We start from the raw sequence: 18549 nt of genomic DNA on the forward strand, positions 1-18549 counted from the left end.
ACTCAGCTCAGTACGGAACTCAGTATGGTTCCACAGTATTTAGAACTGTCAGATACAGTCATTTGGATAATCAGTAATATAGTATTTGTAAATACAGATATCAGTTATCAGTATTCCACATCAGTACTCAGTATTAGCACGATCTCATGTTATTCAGTTATTATTGTATGTGCATATGAACACATGCATATCAGCCTACCTCACTGAGCATACTAGCATATTCAAAGTACTGAATCATGATTTTTTTTTGCGCTATGATGTCTTATATCATAGGTTCAAACATACGAGCTCCAGATCACCCTTAGCAGTTTAGATCTCAGCTTTCAGAGTAGTGGAGAGTCCTTATAGTTTAAGACATGCTTATTATTTATAGTACTTCAGTTTTATTTCAGTAGATGGAGTTAGTTGGGGGCTCATCCCATCAACTTCATAGTTCAAACAGTTAGTTGCTTTTTTAGACTAAAGTATTTTCAGACGGTTATTCAGCTTTTCAGTACTTATATTCATTTTTGGTATTTTGATACCGCATTTAGATTTATTTATAGATTTGAACCTTATGGCATATGTTTTCACCTATTTCTGCATAATTATAGTATTTATTACTCAGTTATTGTAGAAGGTACCAGTCATGGGTTAGCTTGTGGTCCTTCGAGATTATGAGCACCATTTAACTTTTGGGGTACTGCCTCGAGGTATTACAATCTTAGTACAACCTGCCATCCCCAGACCGATGAGATGTCAAGTGGACTATTTGGATTCTTGAGGATATGCTCTGAGTTCGTGTTATAGATTTTGGAGGTCAGTGAAAGCAACACATAGCTTTGGCAGAGTTTGTATATAACAATAGTTGTCATTTAATTATTGAGATGGCACCTTTTGAGTCTTTGTATGGTAGGCGATGTCATTCTCTAATTGCGTAGTTTAAAACTTTTGAGAGTATACTCGTGGTATGAACATGCTTCAGGAGTCGTTGGATAAAGTCAAAGTGATTCAAGATAGGTTAAGGGCAGCTTAGAGAAGATTGTAGAATGCGTTCCTTGAGGTTTGGAGTTGGTGACCAGGTATTCCTCTGTGTATCACCCATGAAGGGTGTGATAAGGTTTGAAAGGATAGGAAAGCTCAGCCTTAAATATATTAGATCCTTTGATATTCTTTGCACAGTTAGTGAGGTGGCTTATGAGTTAGCCTTGCCCCTAGATTTTTCTTCTGTCCATTTGGTTTTTTATGTTTCTATGTTATGGTTATACATTTCTGATCCTTCTCATGTACTTATATGGAGTTCAATTTAGTTGGATGTGCGATTGACCTTCGTGGAGGAGCCTGTGCTCATTTTGGCCAATAATGTCAGGTCCTTGCACACTATAGAGATTCTGGTAGTTAAGGCTCAGTGGAGTCACCGCTTAGTATAGAAGGACACTTGAAAGATTGAGAGTGAGATGCAGACCCAGTATCCTCACCTGTTTGAGGCTTCAGGTATATCCTAATCCTTTACTTTTGCAGACTAAAATTCTTTTAGTAGCGGATACATAATGACTCTCTAAGCCATTTTCTGTATTTCAAATCATTTCATCATTTAGAGATTTCCTATAGAGTCATTTATGACTTACTGGAATTGACAATGCAGTTACCTGGCAGTTCATTTAGTTTTAGAGCTAATTCCTTATTTTGAAGTCTTTGCTGGTTCAAATTGTCTATCAGGTGAAAACTTCAATCAAATAACCTTGTATGCCAATTCTGACTATTTCAACAGCTCCAAGAACATCGATTTTAGTCTAGGTAAACCCCTGGTTTGAGTCTTGAGGCTCCCAAACTCATTTTGGGATATTGGCTGAAAGTTAAGAAAAATGGTAAGTGGGTGTGGGACCCACTTTTCAGCAAGATAGTCTCGGATGAAAATTTTTTACTATGCCATTAAGTCTTAAGTATCGAATTTGATTGGCCAATATAGTTTATTTTGTGTATACAAGATTTTATAGGACCAGTCGATTGCTTAGAGCGACCTAGCTTGGCCCAGTGGTATCGCATGAGCAAAGCATGTGTTGTGTAAGCGAACATTGCTTAAGAAATTCTAGTGTTGCTTGTATGACTTATGCTCAGACCGTGAGTGTCGCTTAAGCTGCACTTGGTTGCTTCAGCGATGTGGTCGCTTAAGCGACCCTATGTTTGCTTAAGGGACATCTGCGAACTTGGGAAGGGTATAAATAACCACACTTAGTCTAATTTTCATCATTTTCATCTATTCTCTAGAATTGTGAACCCTAAGAAGTAGGAAAACTTGGGAGAATCAATTGTGGATAATTGTGGAGCTTTGGTTACTTAATTTAGGGAAAAGGTACAAATATACCCTCAAACTTTGATAAATGGTACATAAATACCCTCCGTTATACTTTAGGTACAAATATACCCCCACCGTTAATGATTTTGTACATATATACCCTTCTTATTAACGGCGTGCCACGTTTCGCGATCCTAGCAATTTATCCATTTTTATTTACGGAAAAGGTACAAATATACCCTCAAACTTTGATAAATGGTACATATATACTCTTCGTTATACTTCAGGTACAAATATACCCCCACAATTAATGATTTGGTACATATATACCTTCTCATTAATCGAGAGCCATGTGTCGTGATCCTAGCAATTTATCAATTTTTATTTATTTTATTCCTAAATAATTAATCCATCCTAATTAAAAATTCATTACCTGACCCATTCCATCCCAATCCGACCCGATCCAAACTGAAGCTTCACGCGTGTACGCATAAAGCTTCTAAGAGCTGCAGAAGCAAACAACGCAACTAATGCTGCCAAAATATTTACTCGAGAAAATTCTTACTTCATGATGACTCTTGGAGGTTATAACGTAGTAAGAAATCAGATTCTGGTGAGGTTAAATCAAATGTGTAGATTTTTTCCTCTGCAAACTATTCTGTATGTCAATATATTCATACTTATGCATATTAATCTTTCATTCTTCTTGATGCATACTTCAAAACTCATCACAATTTGCAGATTATATTAGTTGACTTTGTGCGAGAGTATATGCCAAAGACTTCAGGTGTAATTGAACTTCAAGATTCTAATGGAAATAAGTAGAATGTTCATTGCATTAGGAGAAAAATGCGGATGATGATTTTATGCAAAGGATGGTCAAAATTTGTTAGAGATATCGATTTAGTGGTAAGAGACGTGCTTGTAGGGTTAAAATGCCTTTAGATCTGGTTTGTCGCTGCCATTTGTATCAATCATTCATTTAATTTTGAGTCTCAGAAGCTTTTGTCTTAAGCACGTCTCTCAAAAGCTTCAATTTGGATCAAGTCGGGTTGGAATATAATGGGTCGGGTAGTGGATTTTTAATTAAAGTGGATTAATTATTTGAGGGTAAAATAAATAAAAATGGATAAATGGCTAGGATCATGACACGTGGCACGCCGTTAGTTAGGAGGACCTATATGTACTAAATCATTAATGGAAGGGGTATATTTGTACCGAAAGTATGATGGAGGGTATATATGTACCATTTATCAAAGTTCAGGGGTATATTTGTACCTTTTCTGTATAAAAATGTTTAAATGGCTAGGATCGTGACACGTGGTATGCCGTTAGTTAGGAGGGTATATTTGTACCAAATCATTAATGGCAAGGGTATATTTGTACCGAAAGTATGATGGAGGTTATATATGTACCATTTATCAAAGTTCAGGGGTATATTTGTACCTTTTTTGATTAATTTATGCATTACTTTTTTGAATTTGTGCTAAGATTTCATTATTTTCATCTTTAAATTCTCCATGTTTTGCTAAAAGACCTAAAAGATTGGGGGTATTGCTTGTAGCATTATTAGATCTCGAAATTTACCTATTTTTAAGGATAATTGTTCTTTGAGCATAACGGGGTGTTGTGTTGGTTTTGAAAGTGCGATTCCACAAATGGTCCCAACATAGGATTTTTATGTAATTTTGGACCCAAAGCACAATAGTGCAATATGGGTATCATGGTTCTTTTTTTACGAGTAGATTATGATTTTGGTAGCGTGGCAATTTGCAAAAGCTTCTCAAAAAAGGAAATTATTGATTTAACGAATTCTTTGGGCTTTTCTTCAGCATCCAGGAAGGCTAGGTTTACCCTCCTTATAGATTGAGTTATTTCGTAGTATGATTAAGATAATATAGTAGATATAGGATGGTATTTCAGTGTTGGAGGTATAATTGATAATATTTGGTTTAGCTAGACTTTTTAGGCTACCTTAAAATCATAAATTTAGGCTTAACTGTCTTAGTTTCTTATGTTTGAGGATAAATTGTTATCTTAGAGCTAATTAGGGCTTATTTAACTTCTAGAAATAAATTTAGATACCTTATCCTAGTGCGTGGTAGAATATTCCTAGAAATGGATTTCGGGTATTAGAAATGGGCCCCTTCGGCTCAACTTAGGCCAAGACATGTGTTAATTTTTATAGACTTATTTGCGCATAATATACCCTTACTAATGCTTATTTTGGGATTAAAGAGATTAGATGCTTATAGATTATGCTAGTTTTGTAACTAAGAGTTAGTGCTGATTCTGGGTAATTTTTGATGGATAATTGTGGTGATTTACTGATATGGCTTAAGATTGTGGCTTATTCATATAGTATATTGATTTTTTCTAGTGACATATGAGTCCCGATTTGAGTCCAGTAATTGATGATTATAATGATATGTATATATATATGAGTTTTGTTTCAAGTTCGGCATATGATTATGATGCTAATAATATTGGTTCTGATTCAAGCCCGGCGAATGATATTATTGACGATGATACTATTGAGTTCTAGATCAAGACTGTTATGACTTCTTTATTGCTATTTTAACTCTTTAAATATTGATTTCCAGATTTTAGGCCATTTTCCATCAATTTAGGCTATCATTTATGGCTCCAGGCAACGGTTTGGCTTACCTATTGGTGGGATAATAGAGGTACCATCATGACTCCTAAATTAGGTAGTGACAATGAGTAAAGTAAGACTATCCTACCTGAATGTCAATGAATGCCCAAAATAGTCCACCAAAATTGGAGATTTTCCCTTTTGAGAAGCCTCCACAAGATGACGCGCTACCAAAATAGTGATCTACATATTAATACAAGAATAACGATTATACATTTCACATATAAATGCTTTAAGTCTAAAATCAAGCTAAAATTCCATGTAGATACCGCTTACGAAATCACAACTTTGAAACCGTCAAAGTGCTCCTCGAAGCTCAAGGATCATTTACCCTAAAAAATAGGTGAAACTGAGCCCAATTACTTGTTCACGTCAGCCGGCAAAGTATTAGGGATTTCGAGTTTGAAGTGAAGAATTAAATAAGAAAACAAAGTAAACTTACGATAATCCTTGAAGAGAAAACATCACCACAAACTCTCCAACTCACACACAAATATCGATCTTCTCAATCTCTTAGATCTCTAGGGCATTTAATGGAAGTTGGGACTTACAAATGAAAGAGAATCGAGTTTGACAGCAATAAATACTATCGGGGGTCCATTTATCGTGATTTTTGGGAACCCATCATGAATGCAAGTATCGACCCAACTTATTCTTCCCAAATGCAAAAATAGGCTTGTGAACATGATGACAAATAAACTTAGCCTTCATGAACGTGAACATGAAAAACTTGGCCTTCACAAATGCGGACAAGGCCATTGTGATTGAGAAGTCCATTTGTTTCCTACACTAGTTGAAGCTATACCAGCTAAACTTGGCATTTTCCAAGTTTTCAATCGGACCCTAAAGATTTATTAGAAATACCATAAATGCAAATAAACTATGCTACATTATCAAGTTCGACATTTCAGAGTCAACGACGCCATTAAAATTTCTACATAGGATGTTTCGATAAAATGTAGGTCCGTAACATGACCCAAACCAAGGCCTAGCCATGTCGGGTATCTCAAGTCCAACCAAGACCGGAGACCAACCCCAATACCCAATCATTAACCATATTGCATCCCATGTCGGATGAATCTTGAACATATAACAAGACAAAGCAATAGAATCTAAAGACAATAAATAAAGTCTATAACCATAACCAAACAATCACACCCAAGTATCCAACTGATACCAATCCCAATGCCAATACCAATACCAATGCTAACACTAATACCGACACCGCCCATGCCTATAGTAGTTCGACAAAGCCTCTAACCAGAATTAAAGAATATCCAGTCGGGGCATGCCTCCGACCATAGCCAAAACCAAAACCAAAGAAATAATAATAATAAAAAGAAGTTCATAGCATAAAATGGGTCTTTCGGAGTATGGAAGCTCACTATTTCAATCTAACTAAAAGTTCTCCTTGAATCCAAGTCACTGACCAGGAGGAATGAAAGCATGGTCATTTCCTGCATTGCGTAGGGATACAGTGTTTGAAGACGGTTAGTGGAGTGAACGTTTGCATATAAGTCGGGGATAAATATAAAATAATTCCATCATTCAAAACCAAATAAGATAACCACATGCAATCATATATAGACATATATATCATGTCGGGAAAAGGGAAAAAGTTTTAACATGCACTTAAAACCTTAACCTGGACTGTGTAGCTCTGCCGTCCTAAAGGAACCCAAGGGCTATATGGGTTCAGCTTCCCCTGCTGAAAGGGCCTCAGTTCGTGTTAGTTGCATGTACCAAGGAAAAACCTGAGATGAGTAGTACATCCCCCAAAATATAAAGTGTGACATCATGCACACGGTCACTATGACCAACCTCTTATTAGAAAACAAGAGTTTCCAGTATTGGTGTCCTTGGGACCTCCACCTTTCACAGCTTTGCTACATAACCCCTTTTAAGGCCATATTAAAATCATTTACACATTCCCAACCATTTACCAAGGAGTCTATTAATTAGGCATTAACCATTGACATCGTCATACCAAAATTAGAGCTTGCAAGTCTATTCCAATTATTCCATATAAAGCATTAAACCAAAACCATAACCACCAAGGCCTTTCTGAAATCATTTAAAACCAAACCAAACCATTTCATGTTCCATTACCATTTATCGATGCATTAATTCAAAGTAATAGTCAAAGTAAGCTCTTTGGGGATTCCGTTGTACCCCTAGTTCAAATTCCCACTTTTTTCATAACTACAAATCAGTTTTACAAAACAAGGTTGGGGTTATAACCACTCAAAAGTCACAAGTTTAAAGAATTTTACCATTATCAAGTTCAACCACCATACCCATTCAGCCATATGTTCAAAACCATAATTAAAATAAGGAAAACCATAACTAAACCATGAGAAACAGTATTCAACCATGAATATCCAAAACCCCCAACCTTTATTTCATAACCATAACAATTCTATGAAAATCATACATTAAAACATGAGCTTTTAGTAAAATAACAATGAGAGGGAGAGTAACATGCCTTAGAAACCAAGGAATATGGAGAGAAACCCCCTTGAAAGCCTTAATTAATTAGCTTGATGAAACCTAGATTTTTCTTGAACATAGACTTTGAGAGTACTTGATTAGGAATAAAGTGTTAAAAAGGTCCCAAAGGATGTTTTAAGTCATGGTATCAAAGGGGGTTAAAGTGGGGAATGTCCAGAATACCCCCAAATTAAAAACTATAAAAAGGACACATGTGGTTACGAGTTGACCCCTTAACTCATGACCACAACATACGACTCGCACCCTTGAGTCATCACCAAGATAGTGAGTTGGACACCCATACACTACCCACCATACGACTCCATGATCCCACTCACTACCAGACCATACGATTCGCATGGTCTAGTAATATCCAAGATAAAATCCAAGGGATTAGACACTAGACAACATACGACTCAACCCTACCACTCGTACCCTTTTCTCACGGATCTGAGTGAGCCACTCGTACTCAGAGACAAGTAAAGTTACTAAGTTAATGATTTGATTAAAGATCGTCTTAATGACTCATCACCAACCCTAATGACTCATACCACCAAGCCGTAACCAAGACAGAGAACCCAACCACCCTCCACTGAATACATCACAACTAGGGTCACTTGACACGTACCCACACCATATGGATCATATGATGAGACATTACTAAGGCAGTGAGCTCAAGGCTCAAGAAATTTCTAAGGGCCATAATCCAGGGTGTTTCAGTCCCACACCTAAAGGTCATTTTTACCAAAATCTATCCAGTAGCCCAAAATAAGTTAGAAAACTTTAGATCTTAAACCAAAGGTCCTTCTATCCTAAAATCAATATTCAGGAGCTAATGGAACTGTCAGAATCATCATATAAGGTTGTTACCCTAAAGTTTAGGCCCAATACCCAATCATTAACATCAAAAACTTTAAAATATGAATTGTCTCTAAAAACCAAATGAACTTCCTAATAATCGAACTATTAGCTCTAGCAAGTTATAAATGACTCAACTATGAGAAAGCTCTAAATGGCCAAATAGTATGGAAGTGCAAAAAATAGTCTGGAGGGTCATTACAATATCCACTAATAAAAGGACTTTCATCTACGAAAGTAAAGGATCAAGGTATACCTAAAGGCTTAAACATGTGGGGATACTAGGATCGCATCTCATTCTTGATCTCCAAGGTAGACTCCTTGACTAAATAGTCTCTCCACTAAATCTTAACCACAAAATCTCTATAGTACAACTGCCTAATATCCCTAGCTAATATGAGAATTGGCTCTTCCACGATTGTCAACCTCTCATCCAACTGTCCCAAGTACCACCAAAATACATGAGACTTATTTGGGATATAACACCGCAACACAGAGATATGAAAAATTTGGTGAATAACTGCAAAGTCTATGGGAAAGGCCAACTCATAAGCTACTTCTCCAACTGTTTGAAGTATCTCAAATAGCCCAATATGAATGGGGTTAAGCTTTCCCCTCCTCTCAAACCTCATCACGCTCTTCCTAGGTGATATTCATAAGTAAACTTAGTCACCAACTCCATACCTCAGAGCACAAAGTCTATGATCGGCATAACTCTTTTGCTTACTCTGTGTTGCCCTCAACGTATCCTAAATCATCCAAACCCTTTCCAACGACTCGCAAAGTAAGTCTGTACCATAAGGCCTAACTTCAGACGTCTCAAACCAACATATTAAAGATCAATAACACCTACCATATAATGCTTCAAATGGTGCCATCTTACTACTCTAATAATAGCTATTATTATAGGCAAACTCTAGTAAGGCTAAGTGTTGTACCCACTGACCTCCAAAGTATATAACACATGCATGGAATATACACTTAAAAACCTAAATAGTATGCTCCAACTGTCCATCAATATAAGGGTGGAAAGCATTGTTGAGGTCAACCTAGTAGCCAACTCCTTCTAAAAATTCCTCCAGAAGTTAGAGATGAACACCGAGCCTATGTCTGAAATAATAGATATAGGTACTCCATGCAGGTGAACTATCTTGCAAACATAGATAAGAGTGAACCTCTTAGTATTGAAAGACATCTAAATAGGGACAAAATAGGCCAATTTGTTTAACCGATCTACAATGACCCAAATCCCATTGAAACCATGGGAAGTAAGAGGCAACCCACTAACAAAGTCCATAGTAATTTTCCCACTTCTTCTTGAGAATAGGTATTCTCTAAATCAGGCCACCAGGTCTCTAGTGATCGCCCTTTGCCTACTAAAAACATAGGTAACAAGATATAAAATCTACTATACTCTCCTCATGCTGCTCCACCAATGCTACTATCTTAAATCTTTATACATCTTGGTTGTACTAGGGTGAATAAAATATTTAAGGCTATAAGCCTCTTGCAATATTAGCTAAATCAAGTCCCCAACCCTTGAAATACAAATGTGACCATCATATCTCAAAAAACCCTTTAAATCTAAGGTGTTCCTCCTAGACTCGCCCCTTAGAAGATCACGGATGACACAAAGTCCATTATCTTTAACCTGGTGACTCCAAATCTGCACAAACTAGGTATATCTAGCCTGAACACTAGAAAGTATCCTCCTGGAGTCTGAAATATCAAGCCAACGACCGCTTAGAAACTAAAATAAAATCCAAGCTACCCATGTTCACTGCCTTCTGGCTCATGGCATCTACTACCACATTTTCTATGCTCGCATGTATAGAATAAAGATATAATAGTTTATTAGTAACTCCATCTATCTGTGTTATCTAGAATTAAGCTCTCGCTGAGTCATAGGGTGTTGAAGACTATGGTGATCCACATAGATTTCATAATGAATGCCTCTAAATCTTAAGTTCAAAAACTACCACTGCCCACTCCAAATCATGAGTGAGGTAGTTGTGCTCATGTACCTTCACCTTCCTTGATACATAAGAAATAACTTAGCCTTGGTGAATCAGGACACATCCCAATCCAACACTAAAATCATCACAAAATATGGTAAATCCCTCGCCATCAATAGAATGAGTCAATATAGGAGCTAAAGGTGATTAAGCCATTGACCTTCAGAATGCTCGACTCATACTTTTTTGACAACTGAAAAGGAACCTCTTTTATGGTCAATCTAGTAATTGGCACTACAACAGTAGAAAAACCTTCAATGAACCACCTATAATAACTTGCCAAACTAATAAAGTTGTGAACCTCAGTCAGAGATATAGGTCTTGCCCAATGGAGAATAGCCTCCATCTTAGCTGGATCTACCATAGTCCCATCCTTAGACACAACATGCCCTAGAAATATAATAGACTCAAGCTAGAACTCACACTATGAGAATTTGGTAAAAAGTCTATGATCTTTCAAATTCTGGAGTACAATCCTTAAATATTGCTCATGCTCTTCCTTGCTCCTTGAATACACAAGGATGTCATGAATGACAATGATAAAATGGAGTCCATATAGGTCTTTAATACTCGGTTTATGAAATCCATAAATGCGGCTAGGGCATTGATCAACCTAAAAGACTTCACTAGGAACTCATAATGGCCATAGCAAGTCCTAAAGGCTATCTTAGGGATGTCCTTAGGCCGAATCCTCAACAAATTGTAACCGAATCTCAAGTCAATCTTAGAGAACACTATTACTCCCTGAAGCTGGTCAAATAATTCATCAATACAAGGCACAGGATACTTATTCTTCACTTTCTCCATATTTAATTATTTATAGTCGATGTCCATACACATAGAACCATCCTTCTACATCACAAATAAGACAGGAGCACCCCAAGGCAATACAAACAAAACTCTTACCTAAAAGATCCTAAAGCTAAGAATTCAACGCCTAAGCTCGACAAGAGCCATATGGTAAAAATAGGTTGAGTGACCAACTGAATATCAATAATAAACTCAATATCACACTCAGGAGGAATACTAGGCAGTTTGATAGAAAAATATTAGGAAAATCACAAACTATAGGAATAGAATCAAGAGATAGACTCTCTACACCAATATCACAAATAAAAGCAAAATAAAACTTGCAACCCCTTGATATAAGTCTCTTATCCCAAACGTAAGAAATAATCCTTGTTTGTCTATGGTTAACCCTACAACACAATCAAAGGTATGCCAGACATGGATAAGTTAATGATCTTATAAAAATAATCCAAGATTTTATGATAAAGGGATGACCAACCTATGCCCAGAATCATATAAAACTCCACCATATCTAACATAATAAGATCGACCTGAGTATCAAACTCCTAAATGATCATGATACATATTCGATAAACTCAATCCACTACTAAAAAATCACCTAGGGGAATAGATACTCATAATGGCATAAATAAAGACTCTTAGTATAACTCTAACTATGATGCATAATAAGAAGACACATAGGAATTAGTAGATCTCAAATTAAATAAGCAATAGTTGGATGATGACACACTAAAATCATACCTATAATAATAGCATTCGAAGACTCTACCTCCTACCTACCAGGTACAATATACAAATGACCTCTCTCACCATATGGATGGGTGGCTGACCAACCATCTGCCTTACTACCTAAGGACCTTCTCGAGAACCCTTCAGACCACCCTGACGATCCTACATACCACTCTATTTAGGGAACACTACCCTAATATACTAAGTACTCCTTGTTACAAAAATAACTACCCTACGCTAGGTACATTCTCTAGAGTAATGGTTGATGGATCTACAATCATAAAATACCCCAGGCACTATACTCTGACTTAAAGATTTAGCTAACCCAGATTATCCATCTTTATTAGAAAACCCAAAATGTACACCTCTAAAATACTGGATGCTGCTCGGCCCATTATAATCACTATAGTTGTACTGACCTCCATCTATAATTTGAGGTATGGCAAGAACAAGCCTACAAGGTTGAACCTGATAGTAATAAGATTGGTGCAAAGGGTACCTACTCTAAGAACCTTTGCCTCTGAATTGTGAGATACTCTAGCTCCTACTTAAACTACCCTGGTGATGTAGTCTCTTATTACTTCCCCCTTGGGCCTCATGATATATCTTCTCCATAGTTTGGGCATAATTGGATACCATAGAAAAAGATTTGCCGGCTACAACTAAACTCTAAGTATCCATATAAAGAAAAAGTCTCAACCCTGTAACAAAGCATCAAACCAGCTCATACTTGGTCTGTAAGATAGAAGTAGCATGTCTGGACAATTCATGGACCTATGCATTTTACTTTAAAATAGTCATAAACCTCTTTTCTAATTTTGAGAAGTAATCTCTAAGACGCTCTCGAAAGTTGTAGGGCATATATTTCTCCCATAAAACCTCAAAGAATTGAGTCTATATCAAAGGATGGTTTCCAACTAATCTGGAATCAATATAACCTCTCCACCAATGTCTAGCTGCTAAGTCCAATTAAAAAGTAGTATAGTCAACCCCACGAGTCTTAAATAGTCCACAATTATGGAGCCTATCCTCACAATCAACCAACAACTCAAATCCATTATCACTCAGAGCCCTTGAAAATATAGATGGAATCAATCTTAGAAATCTGCCCAATATCTTCTGCTCCTCAATAGACATAACCGGTTGGGCAAATATTAGCTAAGGATCTATTAGCATTGGAGGGACCTCAACTTTAGGAGTCGAGGCTATAGGCCACAGCTTATATCCATACCACTTTGATCTACAGACTAAGTACCATAATATGATACACCACCAACCAAACCTAAAAACTGAACCAAGGTATCTTTGAGAAACAAAGAATAAATAAACCCCAGTGGTGCCTTCGCTGCCCCCTGGCCTACTAATGGTTAGGGTGTAGGAACCTTTAGTGTGGGAGAAATAAAAAGATCTGGGGAAAGGCTATCTATACTGACCCTTAGTTGAGGCTGTAGTTCTTACTTGACCTCAGCCCCTAAGTTGTCAATGACCTCTAGTAGGATCCCTAGTCACGGACTTGAAGTCCTCGTCTTCGATCATCACAGCTTCCATTAGGGTTGGACATTGATGGTTTGATTTGGTTTTATGTATTATTGGTTTGGTTTATCAGTTTTTGGTTTGTAAACATGCTTAAATGATAACCAAATTAATAAGATATTCGTTAGTGGTTTTTGGTTAATTGTTTTCTAGTCTTTATTGTTTCGATTTTTTATTTAACCGATAAGAAAATACTCCCCTAATTCACTTTACTTTCTCTTATTTTAATAAGTTCTACATTAACTTCCAGTATAAAGTGTACATAAATTATAAGAACTAAGACAACAACAATAAAATACAAAGAAAATAGAGTGTGTATTTAAAATCTAAAGCCAGTATTATACATTTATGAATAAAAATATAATTTTAATATAATATATTGGGTTATCAATTTAACCATTAACAAAAACTTTAAAATCACCAAACCGGTACAACGATAAAAAAATTTACAAAATTGTTAAAAAATTGTTAACCCATTAACCCAATATTGATAAACCAATAATATTTTATAGATTTAGTTTATTGGTTGAAGAGGTATTTGCACACCCCTAGCTTGTATCCTGACCATCTGCAAAAGACTGAAATAATGTCAATTTTAGAAACCAACACACGCTCGATACATGAAATGAATGAAAAAAGTGAAGTTCTCCTAGGAATGTCCTATAGCCTCCTGAAGATAAAAATAAATGTCATCTTTTCGATCTGTGGGACTCTACTAGACACTTACTTCCGTACTAACAATACTAGTAAACCTAGGCTCTGACACTAATTTATCATAACCCAATTTCACAAGTCATGATGGCACCTACCTTATCCCATAAGTCGGTAAGCTAAACCATAGCCCATAACAATAAGTAGTGTGTTAGTTGGTGGAAGGCATATTGAATATTGAAGTGAAGCATATAAATAATAAAAGAGAAAAACAGCACACGAGTATCCCACGACCTAGTAAGGTCGGTATAAGAGCCATTAATCAAAAGAATAAAAGTACTAATACTATCAGTATACAAATAGTCTCAAATGTAAAAACTATCCAAAATAATAAAAGGAGGGAGAATCAGCTCTAGGTTTGAAAGCTCACCCTATCTCCTAATTCTAAGTACGCTGGATAGAATAATAATGACAACAAATATTTGGATCTATATCAAAAAAAGATGATAAAGTGTAGTATGAGTACCTAATTAATGGTTACCCAATAGGCATCATCGGTCGACTGAGCGAATCATAATAAAAGCATAATAAGATGCAAAATATAAACTAAAGTCAAAGATAAAAGAAAAAAACTAAAATAATGCTCCAAAAGATAGATAATAAATAACAAGGTAGATAATATCAAAAATAATGCGAACTAACTATAGCATAATTGGACCCCCATAAGCTTAGAAAGCAGAAACAAAAAGAAATAACTCAGTCGAACCCCAATAAGCTCGATGGATGCAATCAAGAGAGAAATATTGACAATAATAATTACAAAGTAACCAATCACTAGTACCATATCTCTGATCCTTTGTACCATAAAAATTAGACTCAAACCAAATTTTTAATATAATAACTGAATCATAAATGCCAACTCAAATGAGACTCTAATATCATAAGTAAATAGTAAATGTCAAACTTAAAAAGATCTTTAAATATCATAAATAAATAGTAAGTATCATACTCAAAGCAGTCTTTAATATCTCAAGAGAATAGAAATTACTAGAATCGAAGCGCTATTTAAATAAATACAGGTTATCAAGTCTAGTCAAGAATTGAAAAGAAGTCTAAATCATCCTGGAGTCCACAAATATATGTAAAATAATGAAAAAAGGCCTCCTAGATCTAAAAGGATCTAATTAAGATATTTGACCTTAAAGAGGGTTGGCGAGGCCCACTACGACCCCAAAAGTTCATACTAAGGTAATTTTTACCCAAAAACTAGAATAAGGCTTCCAATTTCTACTACTAGGTATCAAATAAGTCTAAATAAGTCTAAAGGTAATAATTTAACTCAAGGGAAGGAGGAATGGGTTATCTCAATATCCACCAATAGCTATCTCGAATCTTGGAATACGAGAATGAAAACTAGATCAACACCCAGGGATAGTCATCTCGATACCTACACGTAAGGTGCAAAAATAAATAAGTGTAAGTACTAATTTACATGTTTTCAATAATATCATATATTGACCTTAATCAAAGTGATGATGAGAACCACCTAATTACGACTACTCAACATTTTTCATATATGCAGGTCAAATTAGGAAAGGGAGATCTAGTCTAATAGTCAATAGTAAGAACAATAAGGATATAGCACATCATAAATAGTCTTCATAAAACTCAAACCATAATAAGGTATCAAACCACACAATCACATAACATATCCAATATCGATGCAAGTCAAGAAAATAATGAAGAAATGAGTACAGATGATACATATGAATAAACATGTGTACATCCCTATCTTGTATGAATTGCTGAGACTCATGAAGAACTCATGAGATGTCCATACATACCTTCTGAATTCGTTCGTAGGCCATAGAGTAAATAACCATTTAACTACTCAATTCATATTTTACCATAGGCTACTAAGAGAATTCCAACAGTCCTGATGCCTCAAATGAATTGTGACCTCTGAATCTCCCCATAGGCCAAAGAGAAGAACCAACTATACCATGATAATATGCATGCGAAGTGATGTAAAATGTAATGAGATATATCCATAGAAGATGTAACATCATAAGTCATGAAATGGGAGTTTTCCAAATTCACAATCATCCATACCAATGTTAGATTATGTTTTCCATGCTCCTAGCATGCTTAATATTTGGAATAAAGACACCTCAAACATAACACATAAACTACTATTCTAAAACTTGATTCAAATGGTCAACTAATTACTTTTAACCCTTTTATGATACATCAATAGCCGCATAGATGCTTGTTGTCTCATCTATATAGCCCCACCCCCACCCACACATCCCTATGACTCCCTTATACCAAACACTAGCATATAAATACTTTGAAAAAAGTCAAAGAAAGTATCAATTTGTCTTAAAAGAAGTATGAGAAATCAAACTGAAACTTAACCCTTTTGTAGAGCCTCCAAACGATCCCAATCTGATAAAATGTATTCAACATAAGAAAACAAAATCATAGACATTCATATTGTTATACTTTTATTCAGGGTCCAAAAAGTTAAGCCCGATCCCACAAGGACAAAACTAATTTTTTTAAAAAAATTATGTTATCCATATCGTAAGCAACTTAAATATAATTGTTTTTCAAAATTAGAGTTCAATTCGACTCTCAAATCATCAAAATTTTATTTCTCAATTTTAGGCCGAAGATACTTATCTTCTACACATACACAGTTTTAAGCAATGAAATAATAGATAAATCAGAAATTTGATGTAAAAATTGGTTTAACCATAATTTAATGATCCTAAATATTAAATATCATCAAGAACAAGTCTGAATCGACAAAACTCTAATTTTTCTCCAGCAAACTCACATATAAAAAAAATTAACTAAGAAATTATAAAATAATATCAATATAAGGATTACATATTACCCCCTTGTTATACTGAGAGGAGTGCCATAAATATAACTTAATTGCGAGAATTAAAATTTCAAATATGCTCAAAATATCAAGTAAACACTATCTAAAAATTTAAATACACTATTCAAAAAATCCATAATAGTTATTTATGCACAAGAAGTTTCAAATCATTAACATTTATATTCACTAAAATGGCCATAAATCTCTCATACAATGTGAAAATATGTTGATTCTTTTTTCTGTAAGTCTTAAGTAATGATACACTACAAGTCCAATCGAAACTCCATTTCATACTCGTTTCCAAGTCAGATATAATTTTTGGTTTTTAAATAGTTATTTCATGTTCCACTATAAAAATCTAATCATGATTTATCAAAATTATACCAAACTTTTTATATCAATTATACAATTCAAGATCAAAAGTTTAGAATTCTCAAAATAATTTTTTGATCTAGAACTAAAATCATATCTCTTAGTCAACATATTGTTGCTTAAACAAGCTCAAAGCACCCAACATATTAAACTTTACTTGAAACTCATTCAAAACCACCTAAACATAGATCAATTATACTAGTAGCTTTCCAAAACCACTTTAACATAGATCAAATATACTAGTAGCTTTTACATAATATTGCAATCTCAATAAAATCATGAAAACATCCAAATGAGCTCATCTTGACCAGATATTGACTGAGGTCAACTCTTAATTTAGAAATCTCCAAATTTTCAAATAATGATTCAAAACTCATCCAAAATCCTCGAGAACTAAACTAACCTTCAACTAGACTAAACACCATCCTCATGACCTAGTGAAATCATCAAAACTCAAAAATGATCTTTCTAACCTTTCTTAAGGTTCCAACTTCTAAAACTAAAAAACTCTTTCAAAACTTATCTAAATGTCATGAACCAAATCAATAGTTCCATGATATGCCCAAATTACACCTACCTTAAGAAGTATAAGAAGTCACTGTCAAATATATAAATCAACAAAGGTTGATGTCAAATCCTACTGGGAATATGGTAAACATTAAGTCGATTGTTAATTAATTGACTATTAATCTATAGTCCCAAAAAATTGCGAAGGGGAGGGGGGGTTATAAAATATTTTATTGGAATAAATACTCTTTTGTATCAAGTAACAATAAGAAAATGTTATCAATTGTGAATCAATAGAGAAATTAAACTGGGTTTGTGTTCACCATGGCTATCGTAGCAATTTCAAGTCGATCACTGCATAAAATTCTTGTAATAGTGAACCACGTAATGTTATAAATTTTTAAATACTCTCAAATGTTTCTCAACCTAATTATATTACTATTACTTTTATTCTTTTGAACTTAAAGGGAAAACTATATGAATTCAATTCAAACTTCTGTAGAAATCAACGTTAAATTTATAATTTTTTTGTGTATCACACAACCCTAGTTGTAGGAGTATAGATACTCATATGAAATATATAAGAAATATAAATATGAAGAATTTCCCAAGAAAAATATGAATTCAACCTTCAAATTTCTTTCAAAAGTGAATAATATTTCTAAAAACCCAAGAGAAACTCAAAATTTTGAGTATTTGAAACTATGTAATGTAAGGTGTTTCAAAAAGCTCTAGAAGCCACTATTTATAGTACAAGGAAATC

This window comes from Capsicum annuum, chromosome 1 (genome assembly GCF_002878395.1).
Source record: "Capsicum annuum cultivar UCD-10X-F1 chromosome 1, UCD10Xv1.1, whole genome shotgun sequence".
Lineage (NCBI taxonomy): Eukaryota > Viridiplantae > Streptophyta > Magnoliopsida > Solanales > Solanaceae > Capsicum > Capsicum annuum.